General features: G+C 46.5%; 1 protein-coding gene across 5 annotated transcripts in view; it reads right to left on the bottom strand.

Annotated features, from left to right (window-relative positions):
- Positions 1–19766, bottom strand: part of CSNK1G1 (casein kinase 1 gamma 1) — an 88228-nt gene extending 68462 nt beyond the window's left edge. For 2 of the 5 annotated variants that reach the window (XM_061349870.1, XM_061349876.1), the window contains exon 1: positions 19634–19766. The gene's annotated coding sequence lies outside the window, so the exon portion shown is untranslated. The remainder of the gene's footprint in view (positions 1–19633) is intronic. The other 3 variants (XM_061349874.1, XM_061349871.1, XM_061349875.1) reach the window with 3 other exon arrangements.
- Between the last annotated feature and the right edge of the window lie 562 nt (positions 19767–20328).

Below are 20328 nucleotides of genomic sequence, written 5' to 3'. Positions count from 1 at the left end.
CTACTGCCTTCCTGTGTGACGCCAGAAGCAGTTGAACCTTCCTCCTGCCATGAAGTGCTACCAGCCTTCGCCCTGCAGAGCAGGTGGATCCACGCAGTGAGGTGGTTTTGCAGTAGAAGCTGGTGCCTAGGTGAGGATCTTTCCAAAGTTGTTTGGCTACCTGCTGGCACAAGCATTGTTACAGAGAAGCGTTTTACCAGCTGTGATAAAATGGAGATGAAAGCCACTAAAAGGTAAAGGTGCTCATCACTCAACATGCTTCAAATCACTGATACGAGCTGGCCTTGATCACAGGGCAGGTGGTGCTCTGCAGTGCTTGATGATGGCACAAGTACATCATTCCTCTGAGGGCTCCAACCCTCCTGAGAGCACAAGTCCTCCTGAACCTCAATATAACTTTCCCCTCCTCCAGACTAAAGTCTGAAATCAGCTCAAGCCCCGTGTGCCGAGTTTCAGATCTGACATCAAAATACACTGGTGGGTTTGACACTTCCACCATCTCACTCAGTGCACCTCAGATGGGACAAGTAACTATTCTTCTCAGGCAGGCGAAGTGCAGAGCTCCACCACATCACTCCTGGCTAGTGAAATAAGATGTTAATGGTTACAAGCCACTCAGCCTCCATCCTTCCCCTGTTCCTCATCTGTATAAGGTCTCTCCAGGGAGAAGGATGGAAAAGTTACGCCTGACAGTCTGCAAACACTGACCATCCTCTCCCTCTGCTGAAAGCCTTCAACAAACAGGAACTCAGATCAGCAACGAATGAGCGAACCAAACATTTGAGAATCCCTTTGTTATGGCCAGCCCTATGAGCAGGTCCCAGCTGTCGGTACACCAAACAGCACAAAGAACTTTCACTATTGTACCTGTATGCTAAAACAAGCTGTAGTAAATACGGCATCAAGCATGGCTTTTGAGGACTAACACAACGCTTGGCTTTGGCAGAGGAGTGGCAAAAGAATGAAGATAGGACTGTAATTTGAAGTCAGCTGCATTAATATTTAAAGACTACTCGGAATGACTATTTCCTGCCACGATTCAAACCTCTTCATAATGATTTTCCTTCCTACCTTTCCACCCACTCAGCAAGATTGCTCCCGAAAGTTACTTCCATTTAAACAAAGCTGCATGAAGATATTTCCCTAACAGTGACTCAGTTCAATTCCAGTATTCATTTCACTGCAATATAGTTGGAGGCAAGGGAACAGTTGTTTAATGAAAGATACAGGCTTGAAAGGAAATTACTAAGTAAAAACCCCAAACCAACTGTATCCTACACACTTCAGAACACTTGGGACCCAAGATCAAAATCACGACCTCACCTCCATTGATAAAATCACAGAGCCAGAGCTACAAACCAGCTCTAGGTGGTGTTGAAGGCAGCTGCCATTCACACTGTGATCAGTAGCAGAGTTTAGCATGACGGAGGTTTAATCACTTACCAAGCACTCATTATGGCACAGCGACATTGCTCACAGCCATCCAGACTCCTCAGCGAAGTCCTTCGGTCTGAAAGCAGCAGTAGGCCAATGCAAACAGAAGACTGGTATGAAGAAGCCAAAGCAATGCTTATTCCTACCCTTCAAGAAAGCTTGCTTCCCTTGCACTGGAAATCTTTGACCTACTTGAGATACTCTGGAGACCCTTTCAAGGTAAGACCAAGAGCTGTCAAAGTCCTGGGCTGTGGCACCATTTCAGAAAGTCTGTCCCAACTGAAACTGGAAATGAATCCCCCTTTCTTCACATCGATTTCAGGAGACCTGATCCACACCTGTGTGCAGTTTTGATTCACGAAGGACGCATTATAGGCTAGAAATCAAACTGCAAATGTTTGGGGGATGGATCAACACCCTCACAAACAGAGGGTGTTCAGCCCTAAATTCCTTTTTCCTTCTGTTAAGAAGAGACCTACAAGAAAGCCCAATTTTCTGTTGGGATGGGTGATCTCATGCCTCCCTCTACAGAAACAGGAACTCAGTCTCTCAAAGCAGCTCCACAAGCATTGCTTTAGGACAAGGTACATGCCCTCTCACTGGATTTTCCAACATCCACCCCACATGCCTCTAATACTTTTTGTAAGACTCTTGATCTGGAGCGTGCTTTCCAGACAAGATCTGCTACTTCCCACATGACTTCAAAGACTACAGAATCCTCCAGGGCTCCCAACTGACACGTTATAAACATACGGATATGAGATCACCAGCTTCCACCCTCATGCCGTGTAAAAAGTAGAGCCTTCAGCAGTAGAAAACCACACTTTGCCACAGATGGGGACAAACAGTTCGCCCTCTGGAAAAGGCAGAGCAGGCAGGATACAGGTAATGAGGCGCATTTTGAAACCAGGGCAGATACGATGCGTTCACTCATGTTCTCAGCACCTGCCAACTCATTTTATTAGCTTACATGCTTAAGTTTAGAGGAACAAGCTGGCTTGGTGGCCTCTGCTTTACTGCATGCACTAACAACTTCCTAGACGTCAATGCTCTCCCTATATTAAACCACAATTAGTAAATTTCTCACAGCTTTGCTCTCTTCTGTGTGAACACACATCTCCATGAGCTTCAGGTCCCTTCATGCCCTCTCATCTCACTGGCTTATCGCTTCCCTCCCTTGTCTTGGACAAGACGTTCCGCTTCTTGTCCTGCTACTGCCCACTACTACCTTCCAACTGGCTCCAAGAAAACTGTCTGTTTCCAAAGCCACCCCCCCACTACTCACTTCTGGCCAAGTTGCTGTCCTACTAAAGAGAACATTAAAAAGTTATGAGCTCTACCCTGTTTGTAAGGGTGAAAAATCATAGATAACCAAATAGCCTGTCTTGGTCTGACCTGGAAGAGGACCTGCTCTGGTGCTTGGCTACCTACTAGTAGAAAAAGAGAATGCAGAGGCTGAATGCTTCCTGCACTCAGCCATGAGAAATATACTTCCTTTTGCCTTTTTATCTCCAATTCAAGAGCTTTCTGATTTCCTAGAGGGTCTTCTACTACTCCCTCAGTAAGCCTCCTATTATGGGGGTGTATTTCAACTACCCCCTCTATCCCAACAGTACCTCCACGCAGAGGAGACGGGTATTTTACCTGGGCTTTCCTAAACAGCACTAGGCTGACTTGGTTTCAGTGTCCTACACGTGAAAAGCAACAGAAAAACTGAAAAGGGAGGTCGAAAGTCCCTGTTGCAGGTTAAAGCTGGTAACAGCACTGACAAAGCTGGCTGCAGGCTACGCAAGAAGGCGCACGTCATGTCAGATGTCCCACACTTGGAGATTCTTTCCAACTTTGAAGGCTGCAAAAGCCTTTTAAACACTACAAGTGGCTTCTGTTGAATCATTTGACCCAACAATTTAATCTTTGGCTTGTGCAGATAGCCTTGTTCAGGAAAAAACGCCTTCTGAGGCTTAGGAACAGTATTTAAGTCTAAATTGCTGGGAAGGGAGAAGGATGGCCAACTGCAAATCACTACAGTCATTCACTACTCATGAATGCACAGGACTGTCAAGTTGACATCCTACAACTACAGTTTTTACAGAAAGGGATGAACCCAAATGAACTCACACCAATTTCCATCCTAGGGAAGTGAACTTCCATTAAGTCTTTTCCTCGAAGACCTTGTGAACGTGCTGAAACACATTAACTGTATAATCCTCAACTAAATATGTTGGCAAGTTACTTTTCCAAATGAGTCTCAGTTGATCTCAAGAGAGATCCAAGCACCCAGGTTCGTTCCTGAACTTTACTCTCAATACCCTCTACCAAAGCGCAGCTCGAGAGCCAAGAATGCAAGGGAGGGAAAGAAAAGCAATCTGGGTCACAATTTAGCTCTTCCACATGAAAAGAGTCAAAGAAAAGACCATTTTCCAGGGAAATGGTTTATGTGATGAAAGCTAGATTCATTGACTCCTCTTCCTCATTTGAGTTTAAGCCCAGCACATGCCAGTAGCCATGCATTCATATTCTTCTGTATCATAGAATGGTTCGTTTGGTTTGGAAAGGACCTTAAGATCACCCAGTTCCAACCCCCTGCCATGGGCAGAGACGCCTCACACTAGGCCATGTCACCCAAGGCTCTGTTCCATTTGGCCTTGAACACGGCCAGAGATGAGACAGCCACAGCTTCTGTAGGAAACCTGTTCCTGTAGCAAAGTACTACAGACCACAACCTGCCAGAAAAGAGGGTTGGTGCTATTTAGGAAGAGCTGGATTATGCTGGAACAGATAAATGAACACTGGAATAAAATGAAAAAAATCCCCTAATGAAACCTGAGCTCTGCATATTTTAGGTTATTTTTTGGGCTGGGAAGAGAAAAGAGCACCTGCCAGATGAGCTCCCCTCCACCTCCTGAGCCTCGCTGCAGGAGTCAGCGGCACAAACCCCAGCCAAGCCCCTCGGAAGGATGCAGGTGTGCAGCCCACACGCAGCTGCCTGTGCAGCTCCAGCCCCACACCGCATCTGCGGCGGCCCGGCAGGGAACCATTCCACCACGCGAGGGTTGTGAGATCTGCCTCCTGATAGCACAGTAACCGACCCCCACTTCCAAATCCTGTCTTCTAAAGGTTTCTCAAAGACTGGCAAAAAGCCTGACATTCAGGATAGCATCTCTGCTTGCAAAACAGGCTGCATGGGGCTGTGTGAGATCAAGTTCCAGCAGAAATAGAGATTTATGAGGGTGCTACAGAGAAACAATCTGGCAGTAGCAAAGGGTCTGCAAGAGCCCTGGGGCAGGATGAGAACCCTGCCAGACGTTTTCTTCTCTGATATGCAGGCATCACATACACCTGCATTTTTTTCACCTTAAAATACTAGATTGCTTAACAGCAAAACACAAGCTGCAGGTATACCTACACCATCCCCTTCCTTTCAGGCAACGGATGTGAAGAAGAAAGGGGCAAAGCCCACCGGGGATGAGATGACTTTTAGACAGCCATGTGCATTTTCAAGGAATAACTCACAGCAGGCAGATTCAGGTGTATCCGTGGTGGTCGATGGATGTAGTTTGCAGTTACTGGTGTCAATGATGAGCAAAGTGCTCAACAAGACAACCACCACTGTGGCTTGGGCTCTGGATCACCGGCAGCAACATCATTTTGGAAGATTTATAGCATGATTTAACACAGATGCACCTCAGTAATCTGCGATTGTTTTATCTGTGCACTGCCTGGCAAGGAAAAGCAGCCTGGAGGATGAATTGCAGACAGGCTCAGGGAGCTTGAAAAGACTGGTAGATTTGGCAGTTAAACATAAGAAAAAAACCCTTTTGCAGCATCCAAACCATGAAGGGCTTTTTCTGCTTTCAGAAAGGAATGCAAGTATCAATTTCAGAGCCAACACAGCTTTCATGGTGTGTCTGTATGTGGGGCAGGGAAGAGCCTCTTACTAGAAGAAATCTCCTTGTGAACTTCAGGAAACAGGGCCAAAGAAGACTGAAGACCTCCGGACAGCCAGGGGTAGGAAGAAGCTGCATTAGTGAAACCCAGGTGGAGATGAGTAATTCAAAGAGGTGCTGGCCATGCATGGAGATGAACACAAGCACCCATCAGGTATGTTACCCCCCTGTGGAAGAACACATTCATGTCAAGTGCCTCCCAGTATCAGTAAAAAGTGTCATTATAAAGCAGCAATAAAGTGGGATTCAGATGCAGGACCTTGTTCCACAACTCAAGCAGAGCTTCAGGTCCCCAGAAGGGGCTTGCAGCTGCCTGACGGGAACAGGTTGCCTCTCCTCTGTCTCACCAATACCCAAGGCACCTCAAAAAGCAAAGACAAACAAGCAGATTAGTTACCACAGACTGGGACACCAAACCTCTGCCAAGGCTTATATCAGCTCCTAAAATAAGCTTCAGATGCCACTGACCAGATTCAGGATTTCAGCCTCTGTAGCCAGATTGAGCAGAGACAAAAATGATGCTCACTGTTGGTCTGGAGCAGCAGTGCACCCAGATCTTGGTTTTATCCAGCACACAGAAAGAAAGATGCCCAGTACATCTATAGTACAAGGTGTGATGGGTTTAAACTTGCACAGGGGAAGTACCAGTTAAATATAAGGAAGAAGTTCTTCCCTGTGAGGGTGCTGAGGCGCTGGCACAGGGTGCCCAGAGAAGCTGTGGCTGCCCCATCCCTGGCAGTGCTCAAGGCCAGGTTGGACACAGGGGCTTGGAGCAAGCTGCTCCAGTGGAAGGGGTCCCTGCCTGTGGCAGGGGTTGGAGCTGGATGATCTTAAGGTCCTTTACAACCCAAACCATTCTGTTATTCTACATAGCTGCAAAGATCAAAAGACTGCTAGACAGGGAAGAGCACGTGCTGTGTCTTGTCAGTGTAAAACATGTTAATGCTGCTGAACATTTGCACCTCAGGAGACAAAGGAAAACTACTGTAGCCTCCCACAGCACTGAGCCCTAAGTACAGGTGTAGGGGTGCTCTCAGTGTCCACTACACAAAGCAGCAAAGCCTTAGAGAAAACACCACTTCCACACATCAAGAATAAAGTTCTGAAGGTGCATCAGAAGTAGGTGGCTTCAGAAAGAAGCTTTATTAAACCACACAATTCAGTGCAAGGGTTTAGGCACTAAGACCCAACACACGCCATATCAGGCAAGATTCACCCCAGCGTAGATACGTCCTCCAGGGATGAACACCAGCAAAGGGCCTAAGCAAATTTGGCTGTAAGAGACTATGTGCACCCATGTCCTACTGCAGGGATGTATTTAGCATCACTGAAACTGAGGAAGTTGTTCTTCACCACCTCGTACGAAGAGAACACAGAAAGGAAACCTATGAGAAGGCAATATGACCAAGAACAGCAGTGTAGGTGGGTAAAAGTCACAAAAGTATATACTCTGCACAGCCTCTGTAGCTAAACTTCAAGACCTGGACTGGCAGGCAAAGCCCAAAGGCCCCATAGAAAATGAGGAAGCAGACAACCCTGCCAAGTCCACAGGATGCATCCCTCAGACTCTCGACATTGCCCAACAGACTTGACTTGGCCCCTGTATCCAGACTGCTCATCACCAGAAACTCTGGTAAGAGCTGGTTAATAAAATGGAAATGCAGTGATGCAAGACATGGTGAGCAGGAATATCAGCATCTCTTACCAAAACACAGATAATAATGTAATGCCAAAAGCAGAGACAACTAGTGTATTGGGAAGAATCACAAAAAAACTTCATACTTAATGATTTAATGCATATATGTTTTCATTTTAATGCCTGAACTTCACCTTCTCATTACTTTAGGATACTGCCTTTTCCAGCAGGCATGGAACAGAAGATCAGCCCATGCCATCGCTCATATAATTAGATGTTTGGCAGGAATTCAAATGACATTACCTAAATATTTTGCTTGCAACTAAACTATGTCTCAAAGAGGAAACTATGCACCTGAGACCTATATACAGAGAGAAATCTCTCCCAGCCTTTAATGTGCTGCTTATTTGGAGGCAAACAGTGGTGACAAACTTTGTGACCACATGCAGAGGTTGAAGAGCACAAGGTAGCTGAAAAGTTAAGAACCAGGACTCCTGCTTGTTTGGGCTTCATAAATACATTGCTTCAGCTTAAGGAAACATGTCTCAGAGCTGCTACCAAGAAGGGGCACAGCAGCACCCAAGTTCCCTGCCATAGGCTCACTCTCTCATTCCCTCTTGTTTTGTAGGAAAGGATTTTACTGGCATAGCTCACTTATGTTAAAAACTAACAGAGTTTAATATTTAAAGCACAGTTACACTCCAAGCCTGAAGGCTGCTGCAGTGATTTGTCTTCCTTTCCTATTTTGGGATTATAAAAACTCCATCAAGTGAGCACTGCAGCAGTGCTACAGCCCCAAAACAAACATCAACACTTCCCCCCCGCCCCACCCTACAGGGTAGCATCCTTATGGCATAGAAAGAACAACCCTTCCCTTCCTCTTCGAGATTTACAACTCCCCGGGTTTGGCTCTCCCAGCTGCATACCCTTAAGAAGCAGTTCAGCAGTCAGACGAGATTGATATGGATGGCCTATGCAATCAAGATGCCAAGAATTACATCCAGACCAAGCAAAATATCCACTGGTGAAGTTCATCCCCCTTGCAGGAGAGCTAAAGGATGCTTAGGGGCTCTGAGGAGCCTTGTGAAGGAAGCCAGGCTCTTGCCTTTTCTGATTTTTATTGAACCTTTTAATTTTAAATAAAGCAAAGGTCAGCCCTTCTGCTGGCAGCTACCTCCCACCTCCTCCCCAGTGCAAGGTTCAGCCCTGGCTACTGTTTTGTTCTGTGCCCATAGTGGCAAGATTGGCTACACCCACCCAAACATCATCAGCTCCATAAAACCCGCACTTCCTCAGCAGAGCCATTAGACACAGTAATCCCAATGTACACAGCGAGACAGTTGTGTTTGTTCACAGAAAGTCAATGTTTGTGCCTGGGTATTTCCTCTGAGCGGTAAGAAAGTAGCTGGTACAACCAGCCCACAGCGCGCAGCCAAGCAGAAGCCATCAAGACTCCAGATAAGAAGCCACACAGCTAAAAAACTGTTAATGTGTGAAGGTTTCTGTTGTTGGTTGGTTTGGGGTTTTTTTCTTCCTCAAATCTGAAGGCAGCACGTTGACTTAAAGGTCTTCATGCACTGGAAACCTTCACATGGATGGGTGTTTTAGCTTCTTCCACACTTCTTAGCATACACTGTCCCATGTCCATCATTTTTCCACTCATGCTTCACAAGATGCAGTTCCTTCATAGAAATCACCGGGACCATTTGCCGAGATGATGTCCATGGGCTATGTGAGGTAAGGCAGCATTAGGAGAGGCAGCCTTCCCACACTGGCATCCCATACAAAACCATTGAGCACACTGAGGCACATCTGGAGGGCACCAGCAGCGTAAGGTGGCAACAAATACTCTCTGGTTTCTCAGACCCACAGTCTCAAGGTAAGCTCTGGAGCTTTTTCCTTTGACTGTACCCAACCAACCAGAGGCAGCCAGACACCATCCCACCCTGTGCCAGGTGATGGCTGACATTCCCATCACGCGAGAGGGTGTTAAAGCCAGCAAGGACATCTGGCAATCCAAAACCTTCCTGCACACCATGGAAAACCAGAGCAACCTCTGCCTCCACAAAAAGGAGGCCTGAAGATGGGCAGCAACAGGGTCCCCCCCACTATGCCAAGGGCCCAGACCCTGTCCCTCACAGCAGGGCACTTGGTGCCTGCAGTTTGCCAAGCAGCCCCGTTTTTCACTCACAAACAACGGCACCAAAGCCATGTCCAGCCTTTTCATTATCAAAGCCACATGTACTCGGTGACACCACTGTGCTATGGTCATGGCAGTGGATTTACTTCATGACAACTTCTGCTGCCATTACTGATAACCCCTTATCTGCATCCCAGTGCCTTCTCACCACCTGATACTCGATTCTCAGGTCAAGAAACAGTACTCAGGCACTAAGTGAACACCTTAGCTACTTCTGCTGGTTTGGTTACGACCAGTTAGATTCGAATTGCACAGTGCCAGAAGAGGATCACCACCAAAGCTTCCCAACATCAAAATGAGGACACTGAATGCCCAACCCACAGCACGTTGAGTATCGAGCAACAACTGCAAGCAGCAGGAACAAGCAGCACTGACAAGTGTTCAAATTCACATTGCATCTGATGGAGCAAGGTCAACTTAAAGAGACTGCAAGCTAGAAGAGAAAATAAGCTCAGAGATGGTTCAGGTTTGGGGAGGTAATACTACATGACAACTGGTCCTACTTCTCTCCCTTCCCTCATTTTAAGGACTTTGCACAGTTCATGGCTTGGCTCCTCTGTTTGCTGTAAACTTGAGACATGCCTATGTAAAGGGAATATTGTGCCAAAACAAACAAATCTTCCACCCACTTGCAGTCCAGCAATCTATTAGGAAGGAAAGGCAAGGCACTACCATTAAAACTATAAATACCACCTAGAATGAGCCAGAGAACACTCTTGTGGTTAACAAAAAGAAGTATTTTGCTCCATTCCTCAAGGAATTACTTAAGTGTTAGCTTAGCTGTGTGGGTACTCCTCCTGTTTTGCTAGCATCTAACCCATTCCTGTGTTCCATACAATTATGGCATGGTTTGGACTGAAGGCAGCTTAAAGCTTGTCTAGTCCCAACCCCTGCCACAGGCAGGGACCCCTTCCACTGGAGCAGCTTGCTCCAAGCCCCTGTGTCCAACCTGGCCTTGAACACTGCCAGGGATGGGGCAGCCACAGCTTCTCTGGGCACCCTGTGCCAGCGCCTCAGCACCCTCACAGGGAAGAGCTTCTGCCTAAGAGCTCAGCTCAGTCTCCCCTCGGGCAGGTTCAAGCCATTCCCCTTGGCCTGTCCCTACAGGCCCTTGTCCCAAGCCCCTCTCCAGGTTTCCTGCAGCCCCTTTAGGCACTGGAGCTGCTCTCAGGTCTCCCCTTCAGGAGCCTTCTCTTCTCCAGGCTGCCCCAGCCCAGCTCTCTCAGCCTGGCTCCAGAGCAGAGCTGCTCCAGCCCTCACAGCATCTCCATGGCCTCCTCTGGCCTCGCTCCAACAGCTCCAGGTCCCTCTTGTGCTGCTGCCCCAGAGCTGGATCAGGGCTGCAGGGGGGGTCTCCCCAGAGCACAGCAGAGGGGCAGGATCCCCTCCCTGAGCTGCTGCTCACGCTCTGGGGGTGCAGCCCAGCACACGGGGGGGTTCTGAACTCAAGCACACACTGAAGCTGGGTTATGGGGAGCTTCTCATGGACCAACACCTGAAGTCCTTCTCCTCAGGCTGCTCCATCCAGTCTCCCCCAGCCTGTGGTTGTGCTGGGGACTGGCCTAACTCAGGGCAGGACCTTGCCCTTGGCCTTGCAGAACTCATTGAGGTTCACATGGTCCCACTTCTCCAGCCTGTCCAGGTGCCTCTGGATCCCAACCCTTCCCTCCAGAGCATCAACCACACCACACAGCTCAGTGCAGCTCCATACTGTTCTGTTTCCCATCCTGTAATGACTCAGAATCAGAGACACTGTGGAAAGAAGCCTGAAGATTTCTCAAGACCCAAACGAAGTCCCTGTCATAAGATTACAGCAACTCATCTGAGTTTGGTGCAGAGATGAGAAAACACCTCATGGTTTCCCCTGCATTAGCAAAAGGAGAAACTGAAGCCAACGCCCAGCAAAGAAATAAACAGCAAGCAAGGAACGATGATCAGAGGAGGTCCTTGGTCCCTGAAGCTGAACCAGAAAGCAATCTGTTCTACTCTTTCACACTCACCTAGACGCAGAGTTAAGCTTCTAGTTTAAAACAGAGATGCAACACAGGTACTGGCAGAAGTTTTTAGCCAAGCAAAGCACATCCTGACAACATTTCTTTGCCTTGTAACACATGGCCTTGGTCCAGTTATGGCTGGTAGATTTCTTCACATTGAGCTTTAGCATTTATTTCACAAGCATTAATCTTGTTAAGAAAAGAGACAACACCTTATTCCACCCTATTAGTTTTAATATCATGATCTAAACCAGGAAGTGTTTGTTTGTTTTCCAGTGCAGGGTTTTCCTTCTAACCTTGGGAGAATCATAGAATGGTTTGGAAAGGACCTTAAGATCATCCAGGTCTGGTACCCATGGCTCGTAGAACACTGCATCAAGTGAGGTATCTCATTGTCTTGTTAAAGCTGCGACCTTCAAAGCTCATTTGAGGTTAACCAGCATCCTTGCCCACAGGACCAGCACTACTTCCCCAAAGACAGAATCTCAGATAAAATGAAACTCGATACAGTTTCAGCATGGCCAACCTGGACATCTACGTCAGAAAGGACTTTTCTTTTTGTGACATTTCCATCACTATGCAAAAGAACCAGAGTTGGAAGAACTCTTTTATCACAGACACTTTACAGATTTGATTCTCATTCCACTGGAGAAGAAAGTTTAGGAGAGAAGGATGCTGAAGACAACCTGACATCTGCTGCCTTTTAAAGGAAATGTTAAAAATTGGACTTCCTAGCATTTGAAGCATCTGAAGACTCAACATTAAAGTGAAAAATAAACACTCAACCATGGTGGTCTGGCCATCATCCCTCTGCAGGACGTGTCTCAGACAAGGTAAAGCTGCACATGGAAATGGAGACAGCCTACCTAAGTATAGTCAAACCCTTCTTTGTGATGGATCATTGATTGACCACATCTACAAAGTACAAGTCAGATGTCCAACAGCTGCCACGGCCTCCCTGGAGACCTCACTTCATTACCTGCACTCTCTCAAGTGATTTACTACAACACTGCAAACCTGCTGCTGCTGCTTGAGGAAGAAAAGCTGACAGCAACCAGGTATTTGCCTTTACAAAGGGCTTACCATCACCTGGCAGCTGCGGGACAGCAAGTAGGACAGCTCCTGTCTGAAGCTTGTCTGCTCTTCCACAGGGCACAAGTGCAAATGTAGCAGAGCAGGATGCAGGTCCTCCCACACCAAAGGACTTCTGAAAGGAAACCAAAGCTGCCACTTTCAGGAGTGGTTTATCTGAGCACAGCTGGGTTACAGCAGCCACCGTTCATCACTGATTCAACCACATCAGAGTTCACTTAATTGCTGCTTGGACCCTTTTGGTTTCCCCTGAAATGCTACCAAATACAGGGGGCAACATCCACATATCCTCTGTTCTCTCTTATACACTGGCATCCTGGGGAAATAAAAGGATTAAGATATGACAGCCTTTTTACAGGAATTATGCCCCAGATTACTGTGGTAGGTACACGTTAGCAGTGGGTTTTGGTTGTTTCAAGGAAAGGTCATTGATACTATATGAGTTTTTCCAATTCACGTGCCCAAACCTGAGCTATGTGATGATCAGATATACCTCTTTTCCTGGTGGTGGGTTTTTTTCCCCCAAGAAAGCCATCAGTGAGACAAAGCTTCCATGCACAGCTCAAAAACAGCTTTCACAGATCTATTTAGGACAGCACTACCAGAGTTCAGGTGCGAGTCAAAGCTCCACATGTACTCTGCTTCTGGTTTTGATCTTAGAGTAGCTCAGATACACAAGTGACATTTTCAATATTCCATCAACTGCAAGTGCTGAAGCACTGAAGAGAGTTCAAGGTGATGAGAAAAATCTCCAAAACCTTAGAAGTGAAACAATAAAGCATTTACCTCCAGATTTCTCATGATCCAAGGGATGTAAACAGCAAGCAAACCTTTCTCAGACAGCCATCGCTTTATGCCAGTAACATTCTCTCTCCACTTCCCATGTGCTTCCTGGTGGCTACATTCAGGTGAATCCCCAAATGGCTCCACCACTCCCCTAGAGCATCCCACAGGTCCGAAAAGCTGCTTCCACATCACAGAGTGGTTCAGACTCCTCCACCCCATGCCCAGGGATGTAACAGACCATGATTAGCCTAGGCTAGAGCAGCCTCAGCAGCTCAACAGCCAGGCTGAAACAGGCTAAAAACTGAAATTAGGCAACTCCAGCCCAAAGGAGGCTCCCAGAGCTGGCAACCGTAGATCAGGGTCAGTGATCTTCAGCTGCAGGGGAACACCCTGCCCGTGAGGTACGAGGCAGCTTCCCAAGCAGTACCAGCACCAGTACCCCAGCACCAGCGAGCACACAACAGACAAGCAAAGGGAAGCACCGAGTCCAAGGACTCCCAAGCCTGGTGCTGGGTGGAAGGGAGAGATTTACAACCTGTATCCCCACGGATGGGTCAGGCAGAGCAGAGCCTGAGCACACCATTGCCTCCCTACTCCTCAATCTGACCTGTTCTCGCCTCCCTATGTCCTAGGTACAAGAAGGACAAAGCTGGATTCTAACCCAGGCTTTACGTGTCTCCTTGGGAGTGAGTCAGCTGAAGGAGACAGAAATAAGCTGGTCAGAAGAGCTGAGTAGCCTCTAGGTTACCACAACAGCCATGCCTCATACATACGAATGAGATGGCTTATCCCATATAACATCTAGCTACCCTAAAAAGCATCTTGCTGCTCCTCTACCCACCAAACACCCTCAAGTCTCTCCATTTCACTGGCTCTGGCACTTGTTTGATCTCTCCACAAGCCAACACCAGAAGTGCACTGCCTTCCATCAGGCTTCTGAGTTGCATCCCTACTGAAAGGTTAAAGAAAAGCCTGAGAGATAGCCTGGAGAAAGGTACCGATACATGGCATCATCTTTTCCAGCAGCAGCAGGTTGTCACACATGGTTGTTCCACTAAATTAACACCTAAAGAACTTGCAGACAATTGGACATTTATGATCTTCTAACACCTTAAAATAAATGCACGTATTCCTGCTAATTTTCAGTAGCTCTTCCCATATCCTGTGGTACAACAGAATGCCAAGAACAGGCTTTCAGTTCTGTTAACTGCCGTAGCAACAGCTTTCACTGAAGCTGTAGCCACATCTTCCACCCTCACATGTTTTCGAGGCAGAACCTCCTTCCCCATCCCACCAGCAGAAAACAGGATGGGAAATGCTGAATTTCCAAACTGGCAGATATTTGGTAAGCAAACCAATTTGGTAGCATTTTGGAAAGGAGCTATCTAGCATGTACTTACAGGAGAAACAAATTCAACTTGTTGTGCAAGGATGACAACAGCCACCAACTGCAGTAGAACCCAGCGGGCACATGGCCTGTGAGCTCATTTCAGCAGGGCCTTACTGCAAGTATCCCCACACACTGGTTTTGAAGACTACTGGAAACACAAACCTGATGCAAGCAGCACAAGGGAAAGGAGTCTGAGGTCTACTTCAAGTACCAGTCTCACATCCTAGTAGAAAAGGACACATTCAAGTTACCTCCTGCTTAAGCAATGCCAAAATTTTCTGGCAGGCATCTAGAACTTCAGAAAAAACAAAGCAAACCCAAGGCTAACATATACCAAAATCCCTAACTGGGAAGACTGGAGCATCCACACAGGGGCCCAAAGCATTTCCAGCCCTAGCTAAGTATTATTTCCAACAAAAGCATCTTTAAAGCAGCAGATCTTTCAACTCTGAAACCTTGAAGCCATTTGCAGCGCACACTTCTCTACCCATGATAATCGGAATCCCTAGCAGGATCAGCATGGTAGCACGTCCACCAGATCACAGAATCCAGACTGGGTTGGGCTGGAAGGGACCTTAAAGCTCACCCAGCTCCAACCCCCTGCCACGGGCAGGGACCCCTTCCACTGGAGCAGCTTGCTCCAAGCCCCTGTGTCCAACCTGCCCTTGAACACTGCCAGGGATGGGGCAGCCACAGCTTCTCTGGGCACCCTGTGCCAGCGCCTCAGCACCCTCACAGGGAAGAGCTTCTGCCTTAGATCTAACCTGAACTTCACCTGTTTCAGTTTAAACCCATTACCCCTTGTCCTATCGCTACAAAGATAGACTTAGCCCATACAGTGCTAACTGACGAAGCAATGCTAATTCTCATTAGACAGCTCAATCCCACTCCCCCAACAGCACATTTACAGAAATACTAAAGCCCCTGGAGAAGGCCACAGAGCATACCGCAGCACCCAAGGATCCATCAGGGCTCCAATGGAGCTGCAAATCTTGCACTGGGTTTCAGCAAGGAAATGGGAATCATGCTGACATACAATTGTTCCACCCCCATCTTCGCCTTCACACATTTCTTACAGGTCAATTTTAAAGAATTAAGTCTTGTTCAGCTAAACATCTGCTGGCTGTTGCTAAAGGAAACAGACTCTCTGCAACAGTTGAGCAAAAACAATGAGTTACATAAAAGCCAGACTGCAAAAGCAAGACCCAGCATTCTGCCAGCCAGGGAATCACAAACACAACGTGAAACCTCTAGTTTAGTTTTGGGGTTAGTATACAATGAAGTGAGCCGATACACACTACAAAAGCCACAAAGGTTTGAGCTTTCTTTACATTTATGAGAACAAAATCATGCTGTGTTGCAATTAATTTTCTAGGCAGTGACTTCCCAAAGATTTTCCATAAACAAGCAGAGATAGATGTATTACAGCTTAAAAACGGACCAGCTCAGGTCTGGGCATTTTCAGACTTGGATCAAGTCAGTACAAGTTGAAGAGCTACAGAAGATGATTTTGGTCATTAACTATTTAAGTTAGGGGTTCCCCCATGCCTAGTGGAAGAATATTTTTTTCCTTGGAGCACCTTTTTTGATCACTGCCCCCTTTTCCTTGAGGCTTATCAGTGTTTGGAGAACAGCACCTAACAGTTGAAGTAAGCTGCGCTGAACAGAAGGTGTGGAAGAAGTTGAGAAGGGGCTCCAACACCATCACCGTTCATGTCCCTAGACCAACTAGATGCCTTCTAAGGTTACAGAACTTTGGCAGTGCAGCTTTACAATCATGAAGTATCATTAGATTGGATATAAGGAGGAAATTCTTTCCTGTTAGGGTGGTGAGGCACTGGAATGGGTTGCCCAGGGAGGTTGTGAATGCTCCATCCCTGGCAGTGTTCAAGGCCAGGTTGGACGAAGCCTTGGCTGACCTGGTTTAGTGTGAGGTGTCCCTGCCCATGGCAGGGGGGTTGGAACTGGATGATCTTAAGGTCCTTTCCAACCCTAACTATTCTGTGATTCTACAGCAGGAGAGGCAGCATTCCTGAGAACATCTCAAGCAGCGTAGCTCTAACACACTGGAATTGCACTTCACATTATGTACCTTTCTACAAATAGATACTGCTGCTCTTCAAGGAGAGCTTCTGCCCTTAAATAATCCAGAAGCCTGATGGATGACTAATACAACTAGAAAGCTTTGTGTACAGGAGGATATTTAGCTACCACACATCATCAGGACCTTTCAACACGCAGCCAAAGAACAACAGAGGCACCTACAGCTTTCACTGAGGTCTCCCTGTGTTTGGCATCCAAGACTTTGGTCCTTGCTAGCTTCCTTCAGCCCCACCTAGAGAAATCCCCTCTACAGTCAACTCCAGTTGCTTAGAAGCACAATGTTCTCTGCCCAAGCCACCATTAGTCCAGGTCTATCCAATACTACCATGGACTTGATCGACTGCTAAGCGGAAAGCTGCTTCGACATACCACTTGGGGAGCTCAGCGGAGATGTACCGTGTTAGTAACTCCAAGCCAAGAATTTAACCATTTAACCAGTGGTCACTGCTGATCTTGTTCATTTATGCTGTCCAGGGAAAACAAAGTGCCCCTAAAGCCAGATTCCTCAAGTTGGAAATGGTTCACCAAGCACACTGCAGGACAACCCGGCAGAGTCAAGAGCTAACTCCTCACTCGCATGGACGATGCCTGTTTCCTCAGCATGAATGCACGAGTGGAAGCACTGGTTTCACTGGAGCTGGAAAGAAGTCCAGCTAGCTCACCTCTGTTTTTGGATCCTATGGCAGGGAATACACAGATGAAGGCACAAATGCTCCTTGAAGAAGTAATGCCATGAGTCAGGGTGCCTGCTTACAGGAATATGGGCAAGTGGAAGTCATGGAATGCGAAAACCATTTAAATATTACATTTAAGCATACATAAGGATAAAAGCAGGCAAGAATGGGATACAGCACAGGTAGCTTGGCCACAAGATCCACGGCTGAGACAGCACCACTTTACAGTGTCTCAGAATTGATAAGGGATTTCAGTAACACATTATCAACTTATCTTTTCTATTTAACACAGTAGAAGGCAGAGCTCCTCATTACATCACTTACCATGCATGCTGCCTGGCAGTCTGAGCTAAGAATCCACATCCTCATCTGTGAGTAAGTTTGGGGGGGGGGGAATAAATCAGACATCTTGAGCTTGGTAAAAGCTTCCCCCAAGTGAAAAGGAACACTACAATCCCAAACCCCCTGGAAATATCTTGATACATTAAAGAAGAGTTCCCAAGATCACAGACACATTACAGGAAGGATAAAGAAAAACAAGAGGGTGATTTCAGTCACAAAAGAAACCCTCCACAACATCACAAAGCTTCAGACCTCAGGGGCTTATCTTTAAGACAAAAGAACATAGAATGAAGCACAGTCAAATGACTACAGTCTCTGTTGGACTCATACTAAGATACTAAAAGCACTGTACTGCACCAATCTGGACTGCTCAAACCAAAGACTTGTCAAGCAGTTCATGGCACTCCTAATACTGACACCAAAAAAAGTAAAGTAAAAAAAATGAAGCTGCAAAATAATTTGAGATACCATATCAAGCAAAACTGAAGGTAGTTTCTCCTCCAGGCTGGAAGCTACTGAAAGCATGAAATCCTTGTCTGTCTGTCCCCCCCTCAACTGAAATTACCAAAAGGCAAGAGCTCATTAAGCTTCCCACATACAAAATTCAAAGTGGAAACTACCATTCAGAAAGAATTGGTTTGTCACATCATTTTGTCCAAACATAGAAACAGTATTTCCAACGATGCACAATTATGGTCCTAAATTTAATTCCCCAACTACTTAATCAGCATCGCTTTGTCTGCACTGGCTTACACTTGAGCAGAAAACGAGTTTGTCACTGTATGTTTTTTCAAAAGTCCATAAAGAAACCCAGTGCCAGTTTCGCTCCTGTAGTACTCATTATTTACACCCCAAAACCACCTTGTTCCAAGCAGACTCACAGAGCTCTCAGAGTCATGGCTTTCACCAAATCAGAACACTTGATCAATGTGCTCTGGGTCAAAAGGATGATCCAAGGCCTGGGAAGCCATGTGAAGAAAGGCCAAGTGAGCTGGGCTTGTTCATCCTGGAAAAAAGGCAGCTCAGGGAAGACCTTATCACCATGTTCCAGTATTTAAAGGGTGGCTACAAAGATGGAGACTCCCTTTCTACAAGGAATGCCATGGAAAAGACATGGGGTGATGGTCACAAGTTCCTCCTGTAAAGGTTACAACTGGACACAAGAGGACTGTCATTTTTCACAATGAGAACAACCAGCCACTGGAATAATCTCCCCAGGGAAGTGGCGATTCCCCAGCACTGGACACTTTTAAGATTGGGCTGCACAGGGTGCTGGGACATCTAGTCTAAGTCATGCTTTGCCTAGAAAGGTTGGCCCAGATGATCTTTGAGGCCCCTTCCGACCTGGGATTCTATGGTTCTTAACTTGCCCATTCCATGAAATCAAGGTATGTATCCATACTGGAATCAGTCACTTTCACCTACAAATGTTATTCCTTTTGATTTCACTGTTCTAGAGAGAAAAACTTTCCCAACATCTTCACTTGTGAGTTTTCTGCTCATTTCATAGGTCACTTAGAACAGGATTTAGCCTGCATTTTACTTGTCACAGTGGAACAAACTGTACATATATACAGAGCACATTAACTTTGCTACTGGGAGAAGAGCTGAGCTCTTTTAGAGAAGCTTCAGCTCACCACAGAGGAGTCTGTACTCTCCCTGACTTCAATCCTACCCAATTTCCTTGTTGCAGATATTCATCACTGACAAGCAGCACTGCAGCTACCTACTTCTCAGCTCAACATGTATGTTCTAAAAATAAAGCCAGGGAGAGTACGTGATGGATGCAAGTTTCCAGAGAAGTTACTTCAGATGAAAAATGCTGACAAAATTGAGAGGAAAAGAAAACTAAATGGAAATAATGAATAAGAATTCAAGAACTTGCATTCAGGTCTCTAAGCATCCTTCCACAGGCTTGACAGATAGTTCATGTACCCTGGCTGTAAGTTACAGGTTTTTACAGTGTCTTCCCTGGATTTGGTTTTTGAGTTGCATGCTGAGATGCTCCAGAATATCAAAGCCACATGAGACTCACCCCAACTTTGTAACTCACTTCTTATGTTTGTTATCTGCAATCACTTCTTATGCTTGTTATCTGCAATCACAGGGCAGCAAGTGCTGAGGCACAGGAGCAGCAGAGCAGCTGGCCAGGCATATCTGTGGTGAATCTGGAAAAGAGGAAAGGACATTTTAGAAAGTCTCCATGCAACAGTTCATACAAGCAACTTCCAATCTTGCTTTATTCTGATGAAAAAAAGAAGGAAAAAGCACTGTTTGCAGTTTTCAGTTTGATATGCCAGCTTCCAAGTATATTGTGGATGAACAGGAACCAAACACCACTTCTTATAGGAAGATCTAGTATTTCTCCTTACCCCAGATCAGGGCAAACTAAAAGCTTTCTGTGCCATAAGGTGACTTAGTTCAGAAGATGGTGTTTTCTTAAAATACAGATGTTTCTGACTCTTCAGTGATTTTGGCTGTTGGTAAACTGTGCTTCCTCACCTTGGGAAACAGGTTCCCAAACCCCAACTCCCATGACGCAGCATCTCTGGGCTGGCTCCGTTTCCTGCAATGCTTCCAGGCACTTTGGTCAGAAGGAAGCACAAGACGTTTTTTGTTTGTGTCCTTTACCCCCCCCAAGATAACACCCTCCAGAGCACACACCTCATAGGGCAGAACAGGGCCCAAGCACCCATTTCCGAGGGGGAATGTGATGTAACAGAGATGTGA

This window comes from Neopsephotus bourkii, unplaced genomic scaffold, assembly GCF_033783945.1.
Source record: "Neopsephotus bourkii isolate Nb327-2 ecotype Australia unplaced genomic scaffold, CSIRO-AGI_Nbou_v1 NB_463, whole genome shotgun sequence".
Taxonomy (NCBI): domain Eukaryota; kingdom Metazoa; phylum Chordata; class Aves; order Psittaciformes; family Psittacidae; genus Neopsephotus; species Neopsephotus bourkii.
The sequence above is the reverse complement of the archived record's forward strand: the minus strand, read 5'-3'. Positions and strand labels throughout refer to the sequence as shown.